The sequence below is a fragment of the Pseudophryne corroboree genome, chromosome 4 (assembly GCF_028390025.1).
Source record: "Pseudophryne corroboree isolate aPseCor3 chromosome 4, aPseCor3.hap2, whole genome shotgun sequence".
Classification (NCBI taxonomy): domain Eukaryota; kingdom Metazoa; phylum Chordata; class Amphibia; order Anura; family Myobatrachidae; genus Pseudophryne; species Pseudophryne corroboree.
Window position 1 is genome coordinate 705513533 of NC_086447.1, and position 10983 is coordinate 705524515.

The 10983-nt window shown below is 43.1% G+C and overlaps 1 pseudogene; it reads left to right on the forward strand.

Moving 5' to 3' along the window:
* Positions 1–9087: 9087 nt before the first annotated feature.
* On the forward strand, positions 9088–9205 carry LOC134912929 (5S ribosomal RNA; annotated as a pseudogene).
* The last annotated feature ends 1778 nt before the right edge of the window (positions 9206–10983 follow it).

The following is a 10983-nucleotide window of genomic DNA, read 5'->3' on the forward strand; positions in this document are numbered from 1 at the left end:
GCGGTGGTGCTAGGGGGCACCAGCCAAAATCTTGCCTAGGGCATCATATTGGTTAGGGCCGGCTCTGCTGGACACTTCCAAATTGCCAGTGCTTTGTTGTCTTCAGACCTGCTGTGTGCTTACCTGTGTCTCTCTACAGCAAGTATCCAGCCTAAAGACTTTCAGTTGAGTGACCATCACCAGCACTCCCTGGCTCCAGAGCAAACCTGACAGTTCCTGAATAGTTGGTGCCATTCCAGCATCTGCTCAACTCTGTCAGATTCTGAATAGATGATTCTATCCCAATATCTGCCTTACAGTTTCTGAATAGCTGGTTCAATCCTAGTGTCTGCCTGGCAGTTCCTGAATAGTTGGTTCAATCCCAGTATATACTTGGCAGTTCCTAAATATCTGGTTCAATCCAGGCATCTGTTTGGTAGTTCCTTAATAGCTGGTTGAATCCCAGTATCTGCTAAGCAGTTCATGAATAGCTGGTTCAATCATAGTACTTGCTCAGCCTGGCAGTTCCTGTTTAGCTGGTTACTCCAGCATCTGCAAATGTAGAACTGTCCCTTCTATGGAACATTTGATAGTTCTTCAGTATTCATTCTATTTTCTCTAACCTCAAGACTACATGAAGAAGGGCTATAGAAGATCTCCCAGTTTCTATCCTAGTCCATCCTAGTCCAGACACTCAAACAAACACAGCCGTGACAAGCCCTTTTTCCCATTCACACCATTCTTTCCTTCTTCTGTCTATGCCAGCATCTATGTCCTACTTTCCGTAACAACTTCTTTGCACTTCATCTGTCTCTGCCAACCTCACCCTTCTATATGTGCAAACCTCTTGACATTTCCTTTCTCTATGACATCCTCTATAGTCTTGCCATGCCTATGCCAACTTTTCTATATTGCTCAATTTATGCCAGGCTGTCATTCTCTCTTCTATGCAAGCCTCTTCACTTTCCACATGTCTGTGGGAGTCTTTTGATGTCTGTGGAAGTATATTGACCCTTCTCCTCTCTGCACCAGACTCTATACCCCTGCCCAGTCTATGACACTTTTTCTTTCTTGCCCTGTCTGTGCCACACATTAGGCCCTTACCATGTCTGTACTAGCCTCTATGCCTTTTACCTGGCCAGCCTCTCTGCCCTTCTCTTGTTTGTGCCTTTCAACACTTAACTTCAGCCTTTGCAACATATTCTCCAGCCTATCTGCACTTCTGTCTGTGCAAGCCACAATGCTCATCCCATTTGCATCAACCTTTCTTTCTCTGTCCTTCTGTCAGCGCCAAGGTCTCTGTCCTTTTCCCTTGTATGCAAAGCTCTGTACCTTTCTCCCCTCTGCTACATCTTCTCTGCCCTTTTTCTTTCTATGGAAGCCTCACTGCCAACATCCTCTCTGCACCAGCCACTCCGCCCTTGTCCTATCCATGCTGGTGCCATACTCTCTGCTCTTGATCTATGTGTGCACCACCTTCTCTGCCCTTACATGAGTCTATTTGACTTTCCCAATCTGTGCCTTCCTTTTCCCTTACCCTGCACGCATCATACTTCTCCTGCCTATGCTAGTCTTTTCTTCCTCCTGTCTGTGCCAGTTCCAGTTCATAAATAAGATTCGCTCTTTGTATGCATGTATTTGTGTATTATACGACTGGAAGTAGAAAATACTGTATTAATGTGCTCATATTTGTACATGAATTGCTGTTTACATACATTCACAATAGATGGCAGTTTATCACTGTTCACTGTAGTTTGATTGTCATTTTTCAGTGAACATCTTATTTTCTAATAGAATAATATTTGTTTTCAAAACTTGACATTTCTAAAATGTGAATATGCTGCACTGTCTTGTTGAAATTGCATAAACATGCCTGGAATAGGAAAGCAAGTTATTGATTTTACAACTTGGAATTTCAGTCTTGTCTGCTAGATTACTGTGGTAAATGTACAATGCAGTTTCTCTAGCGGTAAGATGATGACAGGCAAAGAGAAAGGAAAAATGCAAGAATATGAGACTTAACATTCACACAATTTTTTAAAAGTGGCTAAAGGATCACCTGAATTTTACAATACTCCATGAGTACCAGGCCAGCCCCATCTGTAATTGTTGCGTGCTCCATAAAACACAGGGTTATTTATAAACAAGATGTGTTGCTCCAGGAGAGCATCTATAGTGGGTGTAGGGTGTGAGTAGAGAGGAGTTCACGCCACTCACTCTGCACCCATTGACCATATTACTGTATCTGCTGGCTGCTGTCACTGTAGAAATGACCAGAAAATCTCACCATCTCCACCTTTCCAGAGATATGTGCAGGAGCAGTAGACTTTGGCACAAGGGCAGAGCCCACACGAAGACTTCACATGGGCACACATCCCCGATAAAGCACCTACAGTATATGTTGCTCTTAGGATCACAAAAGCTTGCTTTCCTCTGTTGTATTTCCATACTTCTCTCTTGTACTATGATGTACACCATTGCATATGACTTGAATGGTATGTTGGCACGTTTTGCATACATTTAAGCAATCACTGAATTTTTTAAATAGGAAATAGGGCCAGATTGTGGGCGAGATACATCATCATTTGGAGAGTTACAGGCTGTAACAATGTTACAGGCTGTGGGGGTGATTCAGACCTGATCGCTGGGCTGCAAATTTTGCTGTCCTGTGTTCATATAGTTGCCACCTCCAGTGGGAGTGTAAATTTGCCGTTTAAGTGTGCAATCTCATGTGTACGCAGAGCTACAAAACACCATTTTGTGAAGTCTCTGCGCAACCCAGGACTTACTCCTACAGTGCGATGAGAAGAGGCTGATCGGGGTCGGAGCTGACGTTTGCAAGGAGATTGACAGGAAGAAGGAATTTGTGAGTGTCAACTGACCGTTTTCAGGGAGTGTTTTGAAAAACACAAGCATGTCCAAGCGTTTGCAGGGAGGGCTCCTGACATCAATTCCGGTCCTGGACAGGCTGAAGTGTTCGCAGCGGCTGAGTAAGTCCTGGGCTATTCAGAGACTGCACAAAATGTTTGTACAGCTCTGCTACACATGCGTTCGCTCACTTGCAAAGTGAAAATACACTCCCCTGTGGGCGTCGACTATGTGTACGCAGAGCTGCAAAAAAAAACCTAGCGAGCGAACAGGTCTGAATTAGCCCCAAAGTTTTCTAATATTTGTGGGCTACATGCAGAAACAGCCAGTATTACCCTGCACAGAAACAGTATAAATGTATTTGCTTCCCTTGCATTGCGACATGGTATGTTCCGGGCACAAAGTTACTTTTTTTGCTTTATTTACCTTGTACAAACATATATCAGGCCCTTTGTTTGGATCTATATATTATCCACTTTATACAGATGTGTCCTCGTACGCCTGTCCTTTTTATACCATATAGCATGATGAGACAGGGACGTGCAGTGAGCTAAATGGGTCAGTATGCACTGGCTAGTACCAAAGCCACATTTACACACAATATATGAGCCAAAGGGTGCATCTGGGTATTATAGGCAGGTGCAGCAGTACAAACTGCTGGAAATTTGGTGAGTTTTGATTAGAAATGTGCCTCACCTTCCATAAGCTTTTTACTCCAGAGTTTTGGCTATAAAAATGATTAGAATACAAACAGTAGCGGATCTTGCTACGGGCAAAAAGGATTTTTGCCCAGGGCGCCGCCTACTGTTGGTCAGTGCCCCCCCCAGTGCTGTGCGGAGAGGACGTTTGCTGTGTGGTGCGCCATGACGTCATCGCGCACCGCACAGCATTCTGGGACTGGCACATAGACGCTAGGGGGTACATTTACTAAGATGGGAGTTGTATTTAAGATGGGATGTTGCCTATAGCAACCAATCAGATTACAGGTATTATCTTCTAGAACTGGCTAGATAAATGAGAAGTAGATTCTGATCGGTTGCTATGGGCAACATCCCATCTTAAACAGAACTCGTGTCTTAGTAAATTTACCCCCAGGGGTCATAATTGACCTCTAGTGTCTATGCTGTGCTATGGGACAGATGTCTCTCCCAGAGATCCGAGAAGCAGCTCCGGCGGAGGTCAGCAGCGGTCGGGAATCAGGAGCGGGGATAGGAAGTATTAATTATTATTTTTTTTGTATTTTTTTTTGTAAGCGGCGCTACTCAACTGGGGGGCACAAATGGGGGCACAACTCTACAGGGGGCACAAATGGGGGCACAACTCTACAGGGGGCATAACTGACCACGCCCCTGTATGAAGCCACGCCTCTATTTTCACCCGGTGCTCCACAAGGGCTAGAACCGGCCCTGAATACAAAGAAGATATTTCAAACATATTCTTTGTATTTTTTATATCATTTATACAGTCAAAACTCTGGCACAAACATTAGTATGACAGGAAAGGCTCTGCCTCACCCCACTGCACGTCACTGGCATGAGATGCATGGAAGGTAGCGATTCCTGTTTTTCCTGAACTTTGCATCTTATTTGCATCGTAGCAGCATTCAAAATTGCTTATCATGTACTAAGTAGTTAGGAATAGTATTTTTTTCACAAAGGAATTGATATAAATTTGCAGATTAAGCATAAGGATGTGTGACACGAGGCATGGCATGGGTTACTTCTGTTGGAGCTCTGTTTTTTCCGTTTTGCACAGAGAAATGACAAATAGACTATTCAGAAGATACTGTACAAGCATTAAAGTTATGTCACATTAGTAATTAGATGCATATTACAGTATCTGTAGAACATCTCTGGGGAGACACTTGAGCAGCTAAATTGTAAATAGCCTCTTAAAGTTTAACTTTCAATTTTAATTTAAAATATGAATAATAAAACTGGACCCAATCTCTTCCATCTGAGTAGATTTATACATCGGTGTGAGTTTATTTATATAGATACCTACTATAGTATAACTGCTGCATTTTCTTTGCAAATAACGCAAACATAGGACATAATATTTTTCTCATGCATGCATTTGCAGTCAAGTATTGCTGTTATCTAATAATAGCTTTCTTATTTGAAATTTATGCCAGGCTGTCATTCTCTCATGTTTATGGACGGATTTAGCACCATCCGCATTTCAATTATCGCATGCAATGACAGAGCAGAGGCGGATTTAGACCTCATGTGGCCCTAAGCAAGACACCGATTTGGGGCGCCTGTTACTCAAATGGTATGTGGTTACAATACCGCCCATTGGGATCCAAGCTGTCTCAATACTGACACCGGTATCCTGACAGGGGTACTATAACGCTGCCGTAATACCGGCGAAGTAGGTGATTCTCCCTCTGTGGATGTCCACGACACCCATAGAGGGAGAATAGAACCTGTGGCGAGCTAAACTTGCCACCGAGCCCACAGCATGACGATCCGCAAGGGGCTTCAGTGCGCTCACCCCCTGCCAGCATTCTTGCACATGGGATGCGACATCAGTATACTGACATACGGCATCCCATGTGTCGGGATCACATACCGATCCCCTTCAAACAACTCAAAACACTATATTTTCATTGCTGACTTATTCCCCTTACATCCCTGCCTCACTAACAGTGGCACATTACTGCCTCACTGACAGTGGCACATCCCTGTCTCTCTGACAGCCGCACATCCCTGCTTCACTGACAGCGGCACATCCCTTCCTCACTGACAGCAGCACATCCCTGCCTCACTGACAGCGGCACATCCCGGCCTCACTGACAGCGGCACATCCCTTCCTCACTGACAGCAGCACATCCCTGCCTCGCTGACAGCGGCACATCCCTGCCTCACTGACAGCGGCACATCCCTGCCTCACTGACAGCGGCACATCCCTGCCTCACTGACAGCGGTACATCCCTGCCTCACTGACAGCGGCACATCCCTGCCTCACTGACAGCGGCACATCCCTGCCTCACTGACAGCGGCACATCCCTGCCTCACTGACAGCGGCACATCCCTGCCTCACTGACAGCGGCACATCCCTGCCTCACTGACAGTGGCACATCCCACCTCACTGACAGCTGCACATCCCCACCTCAGTGGCAGCAGCACATCCCCACCTTAATGAAAGCGGGGGGTGGTCTGCACAGAGGGTGTGGTTAGTAGCTACCCAGAAGGAATAAAGCTACCACCCGTCATCAATCATATATATCTTAGAGATGAGCGGGTTCGGATTTACTCGGTTCTTAACACCAGAACTATTGCAAGTTCTTTTTTTCTGTTTTTTTCTTATTGGCTAACCAAAACACGTGACATCTGTAAACCAATAAGGAGGTTCGGGTAAATCCGAGTAAAAAAAACTCGAGTAAAACCGAACCCGCTCATCTCTAATATATCTGTATATATTTATATATATATAAACACGCACACACTCATTGGATAGACCCCAATGTAGGAGCCATAACAGCTTCCACTGCTTGAGATATGGGACAGTTTTAGGAGAGGAGGATAGGCTGTCAGGGGTTTTATGAGAGCAGTGTTTGTGTATGTGGCTGTGTGTGGGTGGTGAGGTAGGGACAGAGCTGTGATGGTGGTGGGGCAGCAGGGGCATCAGAGAGAGGGCGGGTCTAGCCAGAGAAGGTTTATAACACACAAAGCAGGTCCTCCACTAGAAGTTTGTTTCACTCCTTGGTGTACACTCCCACGAGACAGCTCTGGTACCTCCGGACAGTAACCGGCTAATCCCTGGTACAGTTCAGGTACTAAGTCAAGTACTGAATAAGCCTCCGGACTCGACTGCGGCACTGGAAGGAGTATCACGGGAATTATACGGCAATATTATGGAAATTATACGGCAATATCACAGGAATTATATGGCAGTATCATGGGAATTATATGGCAATATCACTGGAATTATATGCCAGTATCACAGGAATTATACAGCAATATCACTGGAATGATACGCCAGTATCACGGGAATGATACGCCAGTATCACAGGAATTATACGGCAATATCACTGCAATTATATGGCAGTATCACAGGAATTATACAGCAATATCACTGAAATTATACGGCAATATCACTTTAATTATAAGGCAGTTTCACAGGAATTATACACCAGTATCACTGGAATTATACGGCAGTATCACGGGAATTATATGCAGGTATCACGGGAATTATACGCCAGTAACACCGGATATATGGCAACAGAGGACACCACCACTGTGACTGGTCACAGGACTGATGCTCCACAAGACACTATCCCTGGTCTGATGCAAGACAACACAGCAAAACTGCAAGGGACTTATACAGCTCTAATATATCTGTGTATATATATATATATATATATATATGCATGTATGACCGGCACTCCAACAGCACAACATAAATACCTGGGTGCCCAGGAATTATACAGCAATATCACTGAAATTATACGGCAATATCACTTTAGTTATAAGGCAGTTTATACACCAGTATCACTGGAATTATACGGCAGTATCACGGGAATTATATGCAGGTATCACGGGAATTATACGCCAGTAACACCGGATATATGGCAACAGAGGACACCACCACTGTGACTGGTCACAGGACTGATGCTCCACAAGACACTACCCCTGGTCTGATGCAAGACAACACAGCAAAACTGCAAGGGACTTATACAGCAGCACTGGGGTCATATAGCAGCAGAGGACACCACCACTGTGACTGGCTGGACTGATGCAGCATAAGAAACTACACTGTACTGAGCAGCACAAGACAGCACTGGAATTGCCACCCCACTTTCCTGCCCACACAGACACTGAGGACACGTCCTCTCACTACACTCTCCGAGACTGGAGTGAAAATGGCGGCGACGCGCGGATCCTTATATGGAATCCAAACCCAGCGAGAATCCGACAGCGGGATGATGACGTTTTGACTCGTTCTGGCTTCCAAGTCAAGCATGAAAACCCGAACCTAACTTGGTCCAGGCTCGTGATGTGAAGTCCGGTAGGGTTCAGTTTTCTGAGAACCGAACCCACTCATCTCTACTATATATATATATATATATATATATATATAAAACTGGGGGGATAGGGGTACTGGCGACGAGTGTGGCTAAAAACTATGTTTTAAAAGCTTAAAATTAGAAGCCAAAAAATTTCTAAAATTTATAAAAATATTTTTAATATATATGAGAGTAAAAACAGTTTCCAAGAATGGTTTTAAAAAACAAGAATAAAAAACTTTTGTCCATAAATGAAAAATATAAATACACTTAAAAGGATAGGAATTCAAAACTTAGCTTGTAAATAGTGGGTGGTCAGTATAAGGCCAACGCGTTTCGTCTCAACAGACTTCTTCAAGGGGTGAGGATAGAATGAAGCTGCATGTCTATTTATACCCATATCACTAAGTCAGAGGGTTGTGACATCATAATTGATCATGTGATATGATTACACATTATGCATTTTAAAAAATTGACAGAGCTTATTTTATAACAAAGTTGGATTGATTACCAGGTCAGGCAGACTCCTTAGTGCTAAAAACGAGTGATCTTAGGTAACAAACAGGTTTAAAAACGTTAAAACGTTCACAGTATAATCGAGAGTCACTTCCGCCACACTTCCGGTGACGGAGGACTCCGCTGGTCACTTCCGCCCCACTTCCGGTGGCAACTGCGCATGCGCCCGCGGCGGCTCCCAGCTTCATTGCGCATGCGTCTGCGGGTGTTCAGGGCTGCTCCTAAGTGGATGATGACATTCTGACTCCTTGAGCTGTATCAAACGGAGTCCATTTTGCATGGGATATTTGGGATACTTTTCCATGGTGTTACGGCGGCCATCTTTGTGTGGATAAGCAGACACTTCTAGATTCCAGGCCCCATAGATAGATTACGGATGTTGTGTTGCAGATGTTGTGTTGCAGTTCATAAAGTCTTTTATGGTATATTCCTTATCACCTTCTGTACCACTAAAGGTTTTCCTGTTCCGGTGTAGGTATCTGCAGATGTTACATTTTCCACACTTGTATGAACCTGTGCATTTCAGCCTCGGAGTCTTGTAGGTAGATTCTCCTCTTAACCAGTACCAGGTAGGGCGACCACCTGGGGAGATCGGGTACTGTAAAGGATGATAGCCGTTGCACAATAAATATTATTATCACCACTATAGAATCACATATATAGTGACAACCGGATTCCGAGTGCAATGGTGCCATGGTATCTGTTTAATATTCACGTACAGTCAAACCACACTGGCACGCCCAATCTCGTCTGATCTTGGAAGCTAAGCAGTGTCCGGGCCTGACCAGTACCAGAGAGGAGACTACCTGGGAAGATCAGGTACTGTAATGATAACAAACGATGTCCAATGAATATTCACCAAAAATTAGCACTTAGCTAGAATCACTGTATTTATCACTGATTATTTATTTATTTATTTTATTTTATTCTAATATTATTATTATTATCATTATATTATTTTTAGTAATATCAATCGGATGGACTTAAATATAATGCTAGTCACCTATATTTATATATTTATATATTCACAGGGCTTATTACAGGAAGTTTGCACCATCACCACCTATAAATAACTAAAGTCACCTGATATAGTCACCTATACTGCACAAGCACTTTATCCCATGGGCAAGGATCAATCTTAATATTATAATCTTAATATTCTAATAAATATCTTAGTTAAGAAATTTGTGTCTCTGAATACTCATATACATCACTACTTTAAAATTACCATTGTTTTCTATTTATTCTATGCATGGAATCCGTTACTATGGAAACCGAGGGGCCTGGAATCTAGAAGTGTCTGCTTATCCACACAAAGATGGCCGCCGTAACACCATGGAAAAGTATCCCAAATATCCCATGCAAAATGGACTCCGTTTGATACAGCTCAAGGAGTCAGAATGTCATCATCCACTTAGGAGCAGCCCTGAACACCCGCAGACGCATGCGCAATGAAGCCGGGAGCCGCCGCGGGCGCATGCGCAGTTGCCACCGGAAGTGGGGCGGAAGTGACCAGCGGAGTCCTCCGTCACCGGAAGTGTGGCGGAAGTGACTCTCGATTATACTGTGAACGTTTTTAAACGTTTTTAAACCTGTTTGTTACCTAAGATCACTCGTTTTTAGCACTAAGGAGTCTGCCTGACCTGGTAATCAATCCAACTTTGTTATAAAATAAGCTCTGTCAATTTTTTAAAATGCATAATGTGTAATCATATCACATGATCAATTATGATGTCACAACCCTCTGACTTAGTGATATGGGTATAAATAGACATGCAGCTTCATTCTATCCTCACCCCTTGAAGAAGTCTGTTGAGACGAAACGCGTTGGCCTTATACTGACCACCCACTATTTACAAGCTAAGTTTTGAATTCCTATCCTTTTAAGTGTATTTATATTTTTCATTTATGGACAAAAGTTTTTGATTCTTGTTTTTTAAAACCATTCTTGGAAACTGTTTTTACTCTCATATATATTAAAAATATTTTTATAAATTTTAGAAATTTTTTGGCTTCTAATTTTAAGCTTTTAAAACATAGTTTTTAGCCACACTCGTCGCCAGTACCCCTATCCCCCCAGTTTTATACCTTTTAACATTACCATACCAGTTTTGTATTTTTAGGGGTAGGCAGACACCATTTTGAAAGGTTACGTGGGCTTAAAGCTTTGATAACAGAAATTTCTAATATATTCATACATTCTTTTACTGAGATCTAACCTCACAAGTGGCGCTATGCTATCCTTTCTTCATATATATATATATATATATATATATATATATATTTATTAGTAACGGTGGTAGTCAGGAGAGCGCTTGAATAAATGTCTCTTTATAATGATCTCTAGAGTGTTCTTTCTGTAATGGGTTACCCACAAAGCGATGTAGATATCTTGAAAATACCCTCTCACCAAAAATCACCCAAAACAACAGCGTCACTCGTTGATCCATAATTTTCATATATTTATTAAAAATCTTTACAATTATTCAATATCTCTTACATTCGTCTTAACAGTCGTGGGGTTGATCTTAATAAGGCATGCTGCCCACCCCAAATGGGGAGGAGCTCCAAAGCAGCCTGTCCATCCAACGCGTTTCATCTATACAGAC